This window comes from Monodelphis domestica, chromosome 3, assembly GCF_027887165.1.
Source record: "Monodelphis domestica isolate mMonDom1 chromosome 3, mMonDom1.pri, whole genome shotgun sequence".
In the NCBI taxonomy this organism is placed as follows: domain Eukaryota; kingdom Metazoa; phylum Chordata; class Mammalia; order Didelphimorphia; family Didelphidae; genus Monodelphis; species Monodelphis domestica.
In genome coordinates, this window is record NC_077229.1 from 370,006,057 (window position 1) to 370,025,654 (window position 19,598).

General features: G+C 37.0%; 1 pseudogene; it reads right to left on the minus strand.

The window, feature by feature from the left end:
* Positions 1–482: 482 nt before the first annotated feature.
* Positions 483–13,613, minus strand: LOC100617520 (barrier-to-autointegration factor-like; annotated as a pseudogene).
* Positions 13,614–19,598: the final 5,985 nt, after the last annotated feature.

The window sequence follows — 19,598 nt, forward strand, 5'->3', positions numbered from 1 at the left end:
TTCAAGCATCTTGAACTAGATTTTCAGCTTACATTTTAAACTCAATATGTCTGAAACTAAATTATCATTCCATTTAATGTCTCCTTTTCTCCCCAAATTCCTTATTAGTGTTGAGGATTGTTTTTAAGATTGCTGACTTTATTGGTTTTAAAAAAATTCTTTACAATGGCAGTGAATATCCTTCAACCAAAGTTATCCAAATGGCATAAAAGACCAGAAAAGGCGGGGTTAAGCAAGTGGGGAAGCCACTCCAAGACCCACCCAGGAAATCTAGTAATGAACACCACTGAACTTTACAGGACAAGTGGCATGCTGAGGAGGGAATGGGAGGCTCAAATCAAAAGGAAGGTGGAGTGGGGAAAATGTCCCTGTGGAGACAGCAGGAAAATATTTCCTTTGTTGGGAGGTAGAGATAGAGGGATAGGATTTCCCACTTGGGGATGCTAACTGGGCAGACCCATCTTGGGAACAAGGCACTGGAATCATAAGAAGGCATCACACCATTCTTGAAGGCAGCCAAAGCAATCTGGAAACTGCTTGGCATTGACCCCCCAGGGGCCTTTGAACCATTCCCAGAAGAGGTCTTTGTCTTTTTTCAGCACCAGGAACTCACCCAGGATCAATAAGGTCTTGTCAAACCTTTGGCCTCAAGTTTCCTGCCCAACACTTCCCTGATGCCCATCAGGCACCCCACAGGCTTGTCCTCCATGGACCAGGCCACAAAGTCACCATGCTTCTGGGAGTTTGTCACCTAGGGAACACCTTCAAGTCCCTTCTATTTCTCCCTCCCTCCATTTTCAATCTATTGCCAAGACCTGACAATTTAGTCTTTCTAATAACTCTCACATACCTGTTTTCTCTTCTGATAATGCTCCAACCCTTGTGTATGGTTTAATAACCTTATGCTTAAATTACTGTAATAACCTGACCATGAGTCTTCATTCAACAATCTAATTCATCCTACATTCAGTACCAATGTGATTTCTCATAAAGCACAGGTCTGATTGTGTCACTTTCTAGTTTAAGAAACTCTAGTTGCTCCCTATCCCCGCTAGGATCAAATAAAAAAAAAAAACAACACTTTGGCATTTAAAATTCTTCATAACCTACCTGCCCCCAACCTTTTTAGTCTTCTTACATCTTACTCTTCTTCATCTACTTCTTGATCCAATGATACTAGTTAGTTTCTATGTTGTTCCATGAACACAAAACTCCATCACTCAGCTCTAAATATTTTCTTTTTCTGGCTGTCCCTCATGCTTGGAATGTTCTCCTTCCTTATCTCCATCTCCTGGATTCCCTGGTTTCCTTTACATCCCACCTAAAATCCTATCTTCTACAGGAAACATTCTTTGTATAGGAAGTTATTAATTCTAAAGTTTTCCCATTTGTCTTTTGTATACTTTTGTATATGTTATGTTTTTCTTTGCTTATTGTCTCACTTATTCGAGTTTCTTGAGGGCAGGTACTGATGTCTTGTAGGTTTTTTCTCTGGCACTTAATAAATATAATAAATGCCTCTTGATTAATGATCAGCAGCATTGTTGAAACTAAAGAGCCTATTTATTTCTGTTGCAGTGCAAATGCTGAAAATAGACAGCTAGTTGAGTCCAGAAGTAAATTGTTAGAGGTGAGAACAGGTTGTATTATTGTATTGATTTAGAATCTTGAACCCTATAGACTACATTTCCCACAATCCCCTTTTCCTTTTCCTCTTTATGTGTCTCCTTGTATGGGGGGAGTTTGGAGTTTTGTTTCCACCCACACTTGCTCTCTCTGGATTCATGGTGGAGGAGGGAGGAGTGGCTCTTGGTTTTTGCTAGCCTTACTTCCTTATGCTTCAAGATAAATATTTAATAAATATTATTAAGTATAATATGTGGAGTATTGGATATTAGTTTTAATCTTTACATTTTTGGCAGACTATGAAGTAATTCTAGAACTCAGCTTTTCTTTTTCCTTTTCTTTAAAGCCAGCAGCCTGGTTACAGCCGAGTAACCCAGTGGTTTAAAACTGCTACTGGTTTGCAATCAAAACTGCTTTTCTGCTAGGAATTTTCAAACCCCCTCTCCAGCCACCCAGCTGTGGCTCACTCCTTTAGCTCTCCTTCTGCCTTCCTAGCCTCTGGCAGCTGTAAGTATTTTTACACCCAGGCCAGCCTACAGCTCTCCTACTGGCCCAGCTGCCTTAATTTAGGGGACTTGGTAGAAAATCCACTCCCCGCCCACAGCCTGTAGAGCAGCCCAATCAGCCTGATTGACCATTCCAGCCCTCAGCTTGGCCAAACCCAAACTAAGCAGCAGGCCCATTCCTCTCCCTCTGCCTCAAACTACTACCTCAGCCACAGCACCCTAGGCCCACCCCAGTGCTGCTACTGTGTTCTGCAGCTGCTGAAGCCTAGTCACACCTGGCTTGGTTTCTATCCATGACCCAAACCTGCTGTTGAGTTTTGTTGTTTGTTTGTTTGTTTTTTTTAGCCAGAGCTAGTTCCAGCCTGGCCCATGCCCCCACATTGCTGCTGCTTCTATTGCTTCTACTGCCCTGATCCCCAATCCAGCTGGTGAGTATAAGCTTCCATTTCCCCAGCCAGCCAGAAGGGAAGCTCCTTTCCTTGCTGTACAGCTGATTGCCCCCTAGGCTCCACCAGACTCTTTGCCTTGACTGGGAGGGTCCTAGTCCTCTTTAAACCACCACAGCTTAACTCCTACCCCTCCTTGCTTTACGAAATTTGCTTTACTTCCATCTCTTGGTCTCTGGTGGATTTTGTAGTTATATCCTCTATTTTGGTTTCTGGAAGTCCCTAACCATACCCCTTACCCTGAAAAACCACCCCTAACCATGCCCCTAACCCCTCCCAGTCATAGTGTTAACTCTTGGTCACTAGAGGTCAATACTGAGCACTGTTTTTTTCCTACCTTTTTTTCTTCTCTCTTTTCTTCTTCCTTTTCTTTTTCTCTTTCTTCTCTTTTATTTTTTCCCTTTTCCTGCTTAGCTACAGTGGTTTTTTTTATGCCACTAGATGGCAACAATAAATAAATAATTAAAAAACAATTTCCCCCTTTTTTCTTTTTTAAAATAGAAATCAAATAAAACCATAAAAAATAAAATAAAATAAGCTAAATGCCCTCACCTTCTACCCCTGCCCCTTTTAATAACAATAATTTTAAAAAAATATACATAAATTTTTTCCCTTTTTTGATTAAAATGCTAAGGAGCATAAATGAGACTACCCATGAAAGCCTTTTGCTTTTTTACCCAATTAGAAGTATGTAAAATTCCAAATTCCCTCCTCCTCCTTGTACTCCTAGGACATTTAATTTTTCTGATCCTCATTCTCAAGACAAAAGATGCCTCTATTTGAAAGATTAAAGCAGAAATGCAGGCTGACAGGAAAATTCAATAAAAAAATTTCAAACATTTACATGACCTAATGAAAAATACTGATCCCATCCAAAACAAGTCTAATTTTTGTGATCCTCTTCCTGAAACACAAATAGAGGACTGTCCTTTTTCTCCCAAAATGGAGATGAGACACCCCTCTCATATACATAAGGTGCAGATCTTCTCTCTCTTACTCTGCAACATCTCTCTCAAGGTCTGCAACTCCTGGTTGATATTACCTCCCCAATCCTTCTTCTAACCCCCCAACCTCTCCTGCCTTTTCTCCCACTGCATGACCAGCCCCAACTCCAAAGAAATCTTGTTCATACCTGTCCCTATACATGTTACCTCAGCATCCCCACAGTCAACTTCTTAGGAATCACAGACATCAGATGACTACTATGAATTTCTTTTCTCCTTAAGTAAGTGCCCCAAGTAGGACTCAATGGGAATGTGGTGACACTAAAACAACATATTCCTTTTAGTCCCCACGAAATTAGAGAAATGAAACACAATGTACCTTCATTTGAATGTGAACCTTTGGTTGTGACCAAGAAGATGGCTGATATTTTTTATCAATATGACCTGTCCTATCAGGATGTTGAGAATTTGCTCAATGTTTTTCTAATTGAACATGAGAAAAATAAAATAATCTCTCATGTTAACAAGGTCCTGGGGAATGGTGCAGCACACTGGCTAGCTCAGGATCCTGCATGGGATTATAACAGTACTGTGAACCAGTTGCAGTTACATTGTGGTAGTGATACCATTATAACACCTATGTGAGAATGCTCTGAGAATATAGAAGCATAGTCAAAATTTGAAAGCCTTAGACAATCTGATGATGAGACACCCTCATAATTCATAGATAAGCTCATTAAGCTTGGGGGTTGATATCTAGACCTTGATATTTCTAAAGACAAAGATTTAACATCTTTGTTGAAAATAAAGAGACATTTTGTCAACAACTTTTGCAGGGTGGTCCAACATTATTTTAAGATGCATTTATTACAGTGGCCTCAGATGGACCTTAAAGAGTTGAGAAACATTGTTTCTTATGTGTTTAAAGGCCCAAAGGAAAAACAGGAAGAAGCTAATAATGTCATAGAAACCTTGAGAAAACAAATCAAATTATTGGAGATAAGATTGGTAAACAAAACAAAGGGTATGGTGATCCAACAATGGTGCTAGTCCTTCTCCAAGAACCTAACTCTCAGTCCCTTACCTGCCAATTCTGCCATAAGAAGGGCCACATAATGATGAACTATAGGAATTTTTCCCAGGTAATGATGAAGTATACCAACTGGAAAAATTCTTATAGAAACAACTACAGGACTGATAATTATAATTTGATTTTAGGAATCATAATTTTAGGAATGATAATAATCCTAGGGACATAAATCAGGCAGCTGACAACTAATACCAAATGACCCCACAACAGTATATTTTGAGTGGAGCTTGACCAGGAACCACCCAGGGAGCTACTGCCCTTCAGGAGGAGCCCAAGGTACTACCCAAAGATTATGATGGTATATGGGGGGGGGGGGGTTGGGGCACAGGAATCAGAGGATACAACCTTTGATTTTCCAGACCCTGACATCTTACTGCCCGTTGTCCCTATCCAAGGCTCCCCCCATACTAATGAGCCTCATGTAACATTAAAGATCAGAAACACCTATTATGATTGTCTTTTGTACAACAGAGCTTCCCAGTCTGTACTGAAGAATACACCTGATTCGTATTGCAGTTCCATTGACTCAGTTAATGTCAGAGGGGAATTAGGGACACTCCTAAAGGTTCTCAAGCTTTCCCCTAGAATAGTGTCCATAGGACCCTTTCATGTGGAACACCCTTTTCTCTTAATGCCTGGATCCCCTATAAATTTGCTGGGGAGAGACCTTTTGTGAAAGGTTAGTGCCACAATAAATTGCTCTCCAGATGGCTCTATGACACTGGAATCTTCTGATGTTGGTCTACTTAAATCAGCTGTCCCTGTCCAAATTCAAACAAAATCTAGCTCACCTCCTTCCATTCCTCAGTACCCTCTTTTGAAGGAGGCAATTGATGGCATTACACCAGTAATAAATTCCCTTATTGACCAAGGTATCATAATCCCCTATAAATCTAAATACAATATGCCCATCCTGTCTGTTAAAAGGCCAAAATTGGGGCCTGATGGCAAGCATCTCTATCTCTTTGTCTAGGATTTGAGAGCTGTGAAGAATCATGTTATAAAGAGACACACTGTAGTTTCAAACATAAATACTGTTATTTCTTCTATTTGTAGCACAGCTACATACTTAACAGTAGTAGACTTGTGCTCAGCTTTCTTCTCTATACCCATACATGAGAACTCCAGGCACATCTTTGCTTACATCTGGAAGCGCTCCTGGGGGACCTGGACTCATCTGCCCCAAGGCTTCGTGGACAGCTCTACTCTGTTCATGCAATTCTTAACTGCTGATACAGATGCCATAAAATTGAAATACAGTTATTTAATTCAGGATATGGATGATTTACTCTTGGCCTCAAGAAATGGCGAAACATGCCAAGTGGATAGAAAACACATCCTCTTAGAGCTACATAAGAGAGGCCACACAGTCTCCAAGGACAAAGTTCAGTGGTGTCTCCCCAAGGTACAATATTTAGGCTTTATTTTAACTGCTGGATCCCATTTAATTTCTCTCAAGTATATTGAAATTATCCAAAAGTTAACCACTTCTACCACTAAAAAGCAATTGAGAGCTATTCTTGGAGCAACAGGATTTTGTCAGCAGTGAATCCCTTGCTATGGGGAAATCACTAAGACCCTAATAGAAGTCACAAAAAAACTCAGTGCCTAAACCACTTAAATTGGAAACAGATCACCCAACAGTTCTTTCAAATTTAAAACAAACTATCCTGTCTGCCCCTGCTCTAGGCATACCAAATTATGATAAACCATTTACCTTATATGTTCATGAACAAAAAGGAGTAGTTTCAGGTGTTCTAACTCAACTTTTGGGACCTGCTCAACATCCAGTAGCCTATTATTCTGCCCAGCTTGTCCCAGTAGCTTCTGGAGCACCACCATGCCTTAGAGGAGTAGCTGCCACAGCTTTATTTGTAATCAAATCTCCTAATCTGGTATTGGGATGCCCTCTTACCATAATGTGCCCACATGAGGTCGAGACATTGTTATTAAGTCATGGGACATAGGCATTTACTGACCAAAGGATTACTAGGTATGAGATAACCCTATTAAATAATAAACATATCACACTAAATTGCTGTGGAGTTCTTAATCCTGCAACCTTGCTCCCTGATTTACCAATTTCCAGAGAACTTTTACATGATTGTACATCTTTAGTATCCACTGTTGATAAACCTTGTAATGATTTATTAGATAGCCCTTTGGATGATATGGATTTAATATTTACAGATGGTTCTTCATTTATGAGGGATAGTGTGCATTATACAGGAGCTGCAGTAGTTACTGAATTTGATATTCTCTAGTCAGCTTCCATCCCTCAAATATAAGCACACAGGGTACAGAACTCACAGATTTGAAACATGATTATATCATTGCAAAGGATAAAAAAGTCACAATTTACATAGACTCCTGCTACACCTTTGGTATATATCAAACTGTTGGCATGCTATGGCTTCAGAGGTGATTCTTAACATCAGCCGGAAAATGTGTTGCCATTGCACACCTTATTACTGAACTTCTTTCTGCCATCCAGCTTCCCAAAGCTATAACTGTTGTTCATTGCTCTGTACATACAGGTGGCACTGACCCTGTCTCCAGGGGAAATAACCAAGTAGATATCACAGCAAAACTGGAAGTCTTAGAAGGCCCTCAATTAATTATACAACTAACAATTACTGATGATTTGGATCTATCCCTTTCTTATAATGACAAGGAAGTGAATAAATGGAAGCAGATATTTAAAGCAAAACAGATAAATGGAGTATGTGTTATCATCAGATGGCAAACTCTTACTCCCTAGAGCTGTCTGTAACCAGATTTGTCACTCTATTCATAAACATGGCCATTTTGGCACCCAAGGTATTGTAGACTTTGTTAAAAGAGTATAGATAGCACCTGGAATAACTGCAATTGCCCCCAAAGTGTGTACAGCTTGTTCTACCTGCCAGGCATTTAATGAACACACCTTTCAATGAAAAACCTTTGGTGGATGTCCTCTTGCTTACACACCATTTGATCCCTACAAATTGATTTTATCTCTATGCCAAAAGCTGGACAGTATAAATTTTGTCTGGTCATAGTTTGATCAACTGACCAGGTTACCCAAAGCATTTCCTACTGCTCATGCCACAGTGACTTTTGTTGCTAAAATCCTTTTGAAAGAAATTATTCCTCATTTTGGCCTGCCAGCATGTATTGATTCAGATAAAAGAACTCATTTTACTGATTCGGTGTTATCTCGAATTTATTCATGTCTGGGGATTACTCCTAAATGGCATACACCACATCATCCACAGAGCTCCAGCCAAGTTGAACAGATGAATAAAGAACTTAAAACCATGATTGGCAAATTATGCACAGAGACTCTTTTAAAGTGCCCTGAAATTCTACCTCTGGCCCTATTTTATCTCAGAAACAGACTCAGAGATGATTTACACATCTTATCATTTGAGATGTTATTTGGACATCCACCTATTCAGGCACAACCAATTACCCCTGTCTATACCTCACTGTTAGGAGGGGATACAACCATTGCTACATATATCAGACAATTACAAACAAAATTGAAAGAACTCCACAACTTTGGAATTGTTCCAGCAGGTCCCATTGATTTCTCACTTCATGTACATAAAGAATTTCAATTGTACTGGGTCGACTGAACCTGCTTATGATGGACCATTCCAGATCCTATTAACTACACCAACAACCATAAACATTTGAGAGAGGGACTTGTTGATTCATTGTAGCCATGTAAAACAAGTATCTTCTATTGATGGTGAAAAATTGCTTGCACTGATTTTATTTGACTATTGATTGTGATTGGATTTCTTTATTGCTGGATTTATACTATTTTGTTGTACTTTATTTGATTGATCCTTTTATTTGCACAAATTGCCTTGTAGGGCAACACATGTACTACCTCATAGAAGAAAATCTGTATTAGTGACCTATATCGACCTGATGTGGCTTTTGTAACATTTTGTGCCTTTATTCAATTTTTTTTTGTATTTTTTTGAATGTATTATTGCTTTGTCTACCTCATTTGCACTCACATTGTTTTATCTGCCTTATTTGCACTCACACTGCAGATCATGGTAAGTCAAAGAGGAAATGAATCTTATTTTTTGAAAATTAGTCCCTATAATTTACCTCTGTAATTGTGATATATACACAATTTTAACAACTTGTTTTCTCTCTATATGTCATACAGTATTTGATTTTTTCCTTCTTTTCTGATTTTTTTGCCTTTGAAACACATCACTAGTATTGAAAATGTTTTTATTTAACTATTTTTACTTTTTACAATAACATAACCTCAGATATCTATTTACCTAGAATATAAAACACATACCCAAAAAGCTTTGGATTATGGCAACCTACCAGTAGTTATTTAACTATTATGAGACTTTTTCTCAATGACTATGTCTAATCCAAGGACAAATGGACCACAAAGGAGCACAAAACTTGACTTGCAAAGTGCCAAACAAGCACAAAAAGGTGAAAAAAAAACAAACCAATCCTACGGGGATTGATGACATTCTGCACAAAAAGCACAGTGACTCGATCATTGTGAGACTCAAGGTTGCAGCTATTTAACTTGTGTTAAATGTAGGACTTCCTTGTACCAAACTCTATATCAAGCATATGACATCATTTGCTCTGGTTCCATTATCCTGAAAAAACAAAGAAAAGGATAGTTCCAGGAAATTCTATTTCCCATTTGTCTGAAGATCTAGTCACTTTTTCTATTTTCTCTCATGATACAACAAACTTGCTGTAATTCAGACTCCTAAATTGGGTTAGTGACTAATTGTTGTATACTTGTGGGACATAGATCACTACAAGAATCTTTGTGAGTTGTGATTTTTTTTTACTTTTTTCCCCTTTCGTTCTTCCCAGAATGTTTTCAAGTTTTCTTTTTATATTTCTTTAATCTGACTCAGAAGTTTTTTTTTTTTAATTTTAATTTTAATTTCTTTGATTCCTTGATGTTTATTAATACTTGATTCTTATGCCTTATGACTGGACCATGTATCTCTGTGTAATTACTACATGCATTCCTGTTTCCTCCTCAGGTAGGGAATGTATTATTATTTTCCTCAGCAGGGGACTATGTTATTGTTGGGAACGTTGACTTGAATTTGAGCCAAATTTAGAACAATAGACTACCTCCCAGAATTTAGAATGTTCCATGAAGATGCCTGAAGATACCACATACTGTACCAGAAAATCCAGAATAAACTTTGAGATATGGCAAATTTGAACACTGGGGGGCTTAAAATGCTTTTGTTTTGAATGTACACTCTTATGCCAAAGGGGACTGCCCCCAATTGGCTTTTTGTCAGTGTACCTATTATTGGTTTTATTCCTTTTCCCTTTTATTTTCCTCAACCCCAAATTATTATAATTTCCCTTTTAAAACAAATCTTTGTATATACCTCTAGTTCAAGTTATAAGTTAGTTATGTTTTCATGATCCATTGGGGAGACTGGTCTTCCAAATGATCACAGGGGAATGTATTGATTTAGAATCTTGAACCCTAGAGACTACATTTCCCACAATCCCCTTTTCCTTTTCTTGTTTGCCTGTCTCCTTATGGGGGGAGGTTGGAGTTTCTGTTTTCCTCCCACACGTGCTATCTCTGGATCCATTGTGGGGGGTGGAGGATCGGCTCTTTGTTTTTGCCTGCCTTACTTCCTTATATTTGAAGATAAATATTTAATAAATATTATTAAATATAATACTTGGAGTATTGGATATTAATTTTAATCTTTACAATTATCTATAGAGAATTAGTGTTATTTTAATGACTACAAATCACAAAGGTCCACCTTTTTAAAATGGCTAAAGAATAACCATGGCATATTATATAGACCTATTAAAATTGAAGTTAAGGATAACCCAAAAGGCAATGGAAAGTCATATTTGGAGATTACAAATACAGGTTTACATTGACACCAAGTACATATCTAATAATAAAGACAAAGAAGATGGGCTTATATCACTAATATCCTCTGTCTACAGGAAGTACAGAATGACAGGAAGTCAGTGGGCTCCCAAGAAATGTAATTCTTTTTTAGGGCATCATATTTTCAATTATACATTCCCCCTGAGATCCATGGAAGACTAGTTTCTCCAATGGATCTTGTAAACATAATTAACTTTGAAATTATACATACAAAAACAAATGCATTCAACCCCACACAGTTCAAATCACCATATACCAAAATTCACTCTGGATCTTCTGGTGCAGTGTGTGATCTATTGAGGCATTTTTATGGTGCCTTCTCCAAACAGTTAACTTTCTGGATTTGGAGAGGGAATATATTTCTTAACCTTACTCTCCAAAAGAATTTAAACTTTGCATTTTAGAATAATTATACATTCCCTCCTGAAGAGGACGTTGAAAAGCATAGGGATCACTTAGGGATGCATGGCTGAGTTATGAGGTATATGAATCAATAGGAAAGAGAAATCAAAAACATCAAAAAAAAATCCCTACTAAATAATTTCTGGATGAGATTACATAGACTTTCAAAGTCTTATGTGTAAACATTCTAACTAAAAGAAAAATAAATTTATAACAGGTTCTTGAATCAGGGCCCAATTAAAGTAATTTCTATCCCAAAAATCTGTAGGATAAAATGCAATAATATTTCACTTACCCATTTGCAGCCAAAACTACAGGAAGATACCGTACTCTAAAAGAGAAAAGACAATACATTATAGGAGCAAATGGGAGCCAGGATGGAGCCAGAATAAACAATGTTGTGTATTTTATATAGAGTGTGTGGTACAAGGAAGACCTGCTTTAAACACATGTTAAACAGCTGCAACCTTTACTTTCACACATGCTTCAGTCCTTGCACTCTTTTTACAGAATGTCATCAATCCATGTAGGATTGGTTTGGTCTCTTTGATCTTGTGCTTTATTGGCACTATTGCAAGTAGCTTTGTACTTCTTTGGCACTATGAAATGGCTCTTTTTGTATTCCCTTCTCATGGGAATCAGACAGAATCATTAAGCAAAGTCCCATAATTTTTTTTTAACTATCAATGGCTTCATTTTTATAGTCTAAAGCTTTTTGGGTATGCATTGACATCACGGCAAATATATTTTAAACTTATATTACTGCAAAACCAAAAAATTAAAGAAAATCTTAATACTGGTGACATGTGCTTCAAATACAAAAAGGATAGAAAAAAAGAAACTGAAATTGTATATTGCACATGCCAGCAAAAACAATAATAAAAGTTTTAAAAAAAATATAGAGATTACAATCATTAACACACTGTGTCAGCTAAGGAAAGGTAGAATACAAAGGTTTCTCACCCCCAAAAGTAAGATCAATGTCCTCCTTCAAACCTGGCCATAATCTACTAGGAATACAAATGATTTTCATGAAGTAACAGTTTTTTTTATAAAGAACAGTAATACAGCAGGTAATGCACATTCAAAAAATATCAAAATCCCCAAAGCTATAATAACCTATTTAATGACAATAGCAAACAATCCCATTACCATTAGAATTCACATGAGTATGCTATGTGACATTTAAAACTAATGGGTATATAAACTAATGTCTCCTTGTCACAAGTTTTTCAGGTGTAGCAATGTTTCAACGTTGGCTGCGATATATATATTTTTAAAGTCTATTACTGCCATCATTACAAAACTGTGGCAGAGGAGTCTAGAAAAAACCAAACCTCTGTACTGTTGAGGTTGGGTCTAAAAACCTCACCAAGAATCTAGATCATTCTGGTGGAGGGGTAGAATAAGAAGTAGAGTTACAAATAAGAGATCCTCCTTCTTGGGAGCCATCCAGGGATACCATGCCTTGGGATCAACTTCCCAGCTCCTTTGGTATGAGACTGTTATGTCCAATCCATTTACATTTTTACAAATGCAGAGGTGGGGATTATAATAGTGCTTCCCCTCAGCTACTAAAATAGACTCTTTACATCTTGTAACAAATAACTCAGATGCAGGCAAACTCATCAGTCAGACTTGTTGAGAAATTTTTTTTAAATCATGTCTAAAGACCCCTTCAAATCAATTTAAGATATTTCGCTCATTAAATTTTTCAAAGGTTGTTAGCCAGGCTGAGTCAACCCATCATATATGTGACAATTAACAAATGCAAAATGGAAAAACAAAAGCTATTTATGGGCTTTTACTACATATACATTTATATAAATATATTTCAGTATAGTTATAGGGTAAAATAATAGATTTTAAAATAATATAAATATAAAATTAAATGAAAGCTGCAGATAATAAATATATGAATATATTTATATATAAACATATAAATATATAATGAAAAATAAAAGATAGAATAGATCTAATAGTTAAAACACTTAAAATGATTCAGTGCAATAGAATATTATTGATCAGATTAATATATGAACTTAAGACAAAATCAAATTGTAAACAAAACAATCAGCAAAATATTATAAAATACAGAGACTTTCATAAAATAATGGAGTCTGAAAAGGTTTAAAATTTTCTCCTCCAGACTCTTTAAAGTTCCTTCTGTATCCATTTGGATTCCTTTTGTCAGAACTGTGATATTTCCCATAGTGAGGGAGAACATGGGGTTGAGGAATCTCAAACTGGATAAATCTTAGAGACTGGGCAGGACCAAAAGGCAAAGAGTTGTAGGGAGATGAATTTCTCCCCTGAATCTCAGGCAAGATAAGTGAAAGATTCAGTGCACTCATTAATGGTAGTAGCTGTTTGAAATCGGCAAGGTACTGCTCTTTCATAGAGGATGCCACAGTTGTAATTTTACTTCCTGTTTGGAAGAGTAATTTCCTTCTTCCCTTCCCCCTGAGATAATATGCTAGGGAATAGTTTGTTTCCCCAACCATGTGGAGAGGGAGTTGGGAGGCTAATTGTTGCCTAAGGAAAATGCACCCCAGTTTTTACCACTTGCCTGGAGATCTCCTTCAAATGTGTGAGTTCCAAAGACACATTGGCAGTTCCCAGCAGCCCAGCAGGACCAACAACAGCATTAGGGTTTGGGTCAGAGATCATGAGGAGGATTCAGGATTGGGAGCAAAGAGCAGGAATAGGCAGTATCAGCAGCAGCAACATCAGAGGCAGCAGCGAGGAATTGAGGAACATGGGCTCAAGCAGATGGGTGAAAGAAGTGGCTTATCTCCTCTTTACCAAGAATCCCCCTGCTAAAAATAGCCAGGCTGGTGGGGAGAGCAATTGGGTGAAAAGTTGGGAAAGAAAAGGGCAGCATTTCCAAAGAGAGATTGGAGTTCTTTCAGAGTTTGAGATAGTGGGTGTTGTAGGCAAAAAGCCTTGGCAGGAGAAATGTGGCTTAAAATTTATCTAGGCTATCTTTAAAAATAAATTGAGAAGTTCTTCTCTGACTAGTGGTTGCCATCAATGTAAAATTTAAAATTAAATCTCAATGATAAAATATTATATTTTAAGGGATTTATTAAATGATCACTAGAAATCAAGGAATAAAGAGGGTACAAAATAAAGATCACATGCCGATGGCTGATTAACCCATTTAAAATCCCTGTGCTTAGTTTACCAATGTCACCAAGCTTGATGTCATCATGCCAAAGAGGCCCAAGAGGACTGCCCACTCACTAAAATCCTCTGTCTACAGGAAGTACCTAATGACAGGAAGTCAGTGGGCTCCAAGGAAATGTAGTTCTTTTTAAGGTAACAAATTTTCAATTATACACCTTGGTCATGATAGCTTTATTTGAAAAGTTCCACTTTCCTTTAACTTAGTTCAGATCTTTTTAGAAAGCAAGAAGCACTAAATGAAAGCAATGATTAACTGGTTACATTTTCATAATTGAGGTCTAATTATAAGTTTGGAATTTCCCTATCTAACAAAGAAAAAGCCATTGCTGTTGACAGCTGCAGGAACGATAAACACTGGTAACTGATGATGTATGGGAATTTGAAACAGCTGTGACTTTGTCAGGGTGACACCCTGCTGGTTATGGTATATGAGATGGAAGATGCAGCTTATTTAGTGGAAAAAAAACAAAATGCATTAGCCTTTCTCAGAAAATGCTCCAAAATGACAGATTTAATAATTATAACAGAAGTTTTTATATATTTTTATTATTATCATGGTATATTATTTTTATTTATTTATTCATTTTTGTTTTATTTTTAAACCAAATGTTTAAATCTGTAAAAGGATATCTTAGTGAAGTTTTAGCACTCTCCAGGTGTTTTTTGACACTTTTGAATGATATATTTACTACTATGATAATAGGTATCTGGAAACACTTAAATGAGTCTTTTTTTCCTTATTAAAATGGAACTATTTTCATGGAACTTCATATGAGTAAATTTCTTACCCTTCATAGGAAAATAGGAACTAAAGTAGATACTGATTCTGTGATGTGTGGTTTCATTGGTATAGGGAAATGCATGTGAAGAAACCTCCATGTACTAATGTAGGTTGGCCTTTTCTTTTCTATTTATTATCCAAGACAGCTGCCCAGAGCACCGAGAGATATGTGTTAGAAGCAAGGCTTGAATCAATCCTCTTAATTTCAAAGCTACCTCTCTGTTTACTACACCATGTTACTTCTAATAAGCAAAGAAAAGGAAAGTAAGAGGTGTTATCCAAATTTCAGTACTTTAAGAAATAGCAATTTTGTTGTTGTTTATTTGGTTGGTTGGTTGGTGGTTGTCCTTCATATTCAAAGAGGACCAAAAGGATATCCCTATGTCAGAGACAATACAAATTGTTTTTGACTCTGGCTGACCATACCAATAAGAGTTTGTAAGACTTTATTACAAGGTGAATACAAATAGCCCATATGACATTTGAGATAGAGATGTCTTTAAATTTGTACCTTTCACATTTCTTTTGAACAAATGGAATTCTGCTTTGTTCACAGATCACAGATCCTTCTCTGATGCAGTTGTACCATAATGGATGGTTCTGTGCCATTGCCTCCCTGCTCAATAAACTGCAGACTCTCTTCTTTCCACTCTTAGACATCATGGTGTTCTACATTTTAGAAGAAAATCCATGAGCTTTTCTATGGTAAAATATCACTAACTTTAAGTGAATCTAATGATAACAAAACATGGTTAAGTTGATCCTTATTAAATGGGATCCAAGTGAAAAATCCAGTTCTATAAATTATTATTAAGTATTTACTATGTGCCAGGGACTGTGTTAAATGGTTGGAATACAATTATTTAAAAGAAAGATAGTCCCTGCCCTCAAGTAACTTACAATATAACAAAAGGAAACAACACACACAAAGAAGTGAGATAATAATAATAATAATAATAATAATAATAATACCTGGAGGTATCTTATTCCATGGAAATTGGCAGAGCAGCATATTCAAAGTGGAATGAGCCAAAATGCCCAGTTTCTGCCATCTTAGAAAGGAAGGTGTTGGAAAGATTTCAATATTCTACCCTCAAAATCTCTAATCAAAGGGGAAAAGAGGCTGAGGGAAGTAGTATCAGTCAAGGATTGAGTTAGTAGCATGATGATGAGATGGGCTTACCATGGTAGTATAAAGATTAAAATTTAGGAAACTGAGGCAGGTAGAAATTAGTTTCTCTCTGCAAGGAGTATTATATTTTTTACAGGTTTATTAAAGATTAAGGATTAAAGAAAATACAGGATAAGAAAACACGTGCCTAGGCCAGAGAGGCCTAGACAGATAATCTCACATCATGGAAGAGATGCGTCTGCTCCGAAATGGAAGTCCAAAAGACCCTTCAGTAGGTGGAGAAGTTCTTTAAATAATCATTTGTTTTCTTGCCCAGGTGAGAATTCAGTGTGATTACAAAGCATTCTGGGGAAGTGGAGCAAAGGATCCTGGGGATTGGAGTCCTGGATTCGAGTCTATTTTTACATTCGTTTGATCATTATTGGGGAGAGGTTCCCCCAAAAAGGATCATGAAAACATAATCATCTTAAACATTGGAGTAATTTGAGGATAAGAGAAAAAAAAACCCAATAATTTCTGGACGCATTGACAAAAAGCCAGTTAGGGGGCAGTCCCCTTTGGCATGAAAGTATACATACAAATAAATGTTCAATCAACCACACCCAAAGTTCAATTTGGATTTCTTTTTTTGTGCAGCTTGTTATCTGGAGGCATCTTCATGGTGTCTCCTCCAACAGTTCAGTTTCTGGATTCAGAGAGGTATCATGTTTCTTAACCTAAAATTCTTCTAAAAAGGAATTTAAATTTTGCAATTTAAATAATGATATTTTTTACATTCCCCCGTTAAGAGGGTGATTGAAAAATACATGATCACTTCTGGATGCACAGCTGAGGTATGAGTATATTAATCAATTGGTAAGAGAAATTAACAAAAACATCAGAAAAATCCAAAAGAAAAGAAAAATTTCTGGATGAAAATATAGACTATCAAAGTCTTATGTGTAAAAATTCCACGTGAAAAGAAAAATAAATCTATAACAGGTCCTTGAATTAGGGCCCAGTTAAAAGCATCTAAGCAATGGTGCATTTACCCAATCAATAGCCAGGACTACAGAAAAGTACCACAGTATGAGAGGCAGAAAAGGGAACCAGATTTTAGGAGCCAAGGTTTTGGGGATACTCGTCTGTGAGTATTTTCAGAGTGAGTGTGGACACAAGGAAAGCCTATGTCTTAACAACATGTTAAACACAGTAACCTCGAGTCTTCACACTGGGTTCAAGACCTTTGTATTGCCCTAGAAGTTCATCAATCCATCCTGGATTGGCTTTTCTTTGGCTCTGTGCAATGGCTCTTGTGTCTTTATCTTGTCCTGGAATCAGACAGAATCATTAAGCAAAGTCCCATAATTGTTTAAATAATTAGTGGCATCATTTTTATAGTCACAAGCTTTTTAGAGCATGCATTACCAAATGTATCTTAAACTTGTAGTACTGAAAAATCAAAAGGTTAAAGAAAATCTTAATACTGGTGACATGTGCTTCAAATATAAAAAGGAGAGAAAAAAACTGGAAAAGTATATTGCACATGCAAGATAAATATAATAATAAAAGTCTTTAAAAATTCAAAAATATAGCTTATGATCATTGACACTCTGTGTCAGCTAAGAAAATATAAAATGCAAGGCTTTCCCACCAAAAATGAGATCCATTTCCTCTTCATGCCTGGCCATGATCTACTGTATGACAAATGAATTGAACAGTAGTACAAATATGTAGTTACCAAAATCCCCAAAATTCTCAATAGCCCAATTAATTACAATAGCAAACAAACACACTTTCATATTTCACATAAGTTACTGTATGGCACTTTTAAAACCTATGAATTGATGGATATTTGTCACATCATAGCAAATCTTTCAACCTTGGTAATAAACATATTTTTATAAACAAAGTAAAACTCATCTTGGGTTTAGAACATCATGAAGAAATATCATTCTGGTGGAAGTAGTGAGCTGAAGACTATAAATGAGAGATGTTCCTTTTTTGGAGGCTTTTTTAGGGGTACAAATGCCCTGAGATTAACTGCCCCAACTTCCATTCACATGTGGGAATGCTGGGGTTTATAAAATGTATTTCACTTCAGCTATGGGCCTTGCCTCGTGGTAGGGGCAGGCAAAATTAACCAGAGATTGTTAAAGAAATTACAAAAATCATATTTAAAAAACCCTTACAATCAGTTGAGATATTTAGCACATTAAATTTTCCAAAGATTGTTATAGCAATTGTAACCAGTTCTGAAGTCCATCTATCCTCTATGTGACAATTTACAAAGGCAAAAATAGAAAAAAGCTGTTTTTTTCATATATCGGCTTAATTATTACAATTATTTTTTTCAATATATGGTTATAGGAGAAAAGCAACAGAATTTAACAGTAGTTAACCCAGTACATTAAAAATAAACAGTGTAACAGAATAATATTGAATCCAGTAATATATGATTTTAAAATCACAAAGTTAAACCTTAAACAAAGCAATCAGGAAAATGCAATACAGAGATTTATTTTTTTATAAACCATTGGAGTCTGAAATGCCTTAAAATATAGCCTCTAGTCTTTAAAGTTCCTTAGATTTTTTTTAAAATTAATTATCCATTTAAATGTCTATTGTCCAAAGGCAAAGGGCTAAGCAATGGGGGTTAAGGGACCCATCCAGGGCCCCACAGCTGGGAAGTATCTGAGGACAGATTTTAACCCAGGACCACATGTCTTTAGGCCTGGCTGTCAGTTCTCTGAGCCACCCATTTGCCCCTTCAAAGTTGAATCTTTGGGCTGAATCTTTCTTCTGGCACACAGGTGAAATCAATGAAATTGCCAGAACAGTCAAAAGGTGTCCTTTTAAATAGCCCATTGCTTTTTAAGTTCCTGTTTGAAAAGTCTGTTTCTTCTCTCTAGTCTCTTCCCCTCCTCCAATTCACTCTGCCCACGTGGAGCTCAATCCTCTGTTTCCAGCTGGTAGAAATGAGTCCTGAGCAATCTGCTCCAAGGATCTGGGTGATGAGCTGGCTGGGTTGGAGGCCAGTTTTTGCTAGACTGGGATCAGCTGGGCCAGATGGGCGAGAGACCACTGGGGTGGGTCGGGGCAGGAATGCAGGGCCGGGATCTGGAGCACCAGGTGAGGATGGAGAGAGGTCAGGATCGGGGCTGCAGGCAGGAAGCAGCTGAGCCTGGTAGGGTGGGTGGCAAACGCAACAGGTCAGGAGCAAGCCTGTGAGCTATCTAATGGCTGGAATGAGCAGCAGCTTTGCAAGGGTAAAAAAAAACAAAAACAAAAAAAAACCTCGGCCAGAGAAATGTGGATCAAAAAAATTTCTAGGCAGTAGCTATTAAAAGCTGAACTTAAGATCAGAAAATAATCAGAAGATTGAGATATTTCATTTTCCAGAAGTGGTAAGACAACTGTAAAGATTAAAATTTAGGAACATGTGGCAGGTAGAAATTAGTTTCTCTCTGTAAGGAGTATTATATTTTTTAGAGGTTTATTAAAGATTAAGGATTAAAGAAAATGCCGGATAAGAAAACAGGTGCCTAGGCCAGAGAGGCCTAGACAGATAATC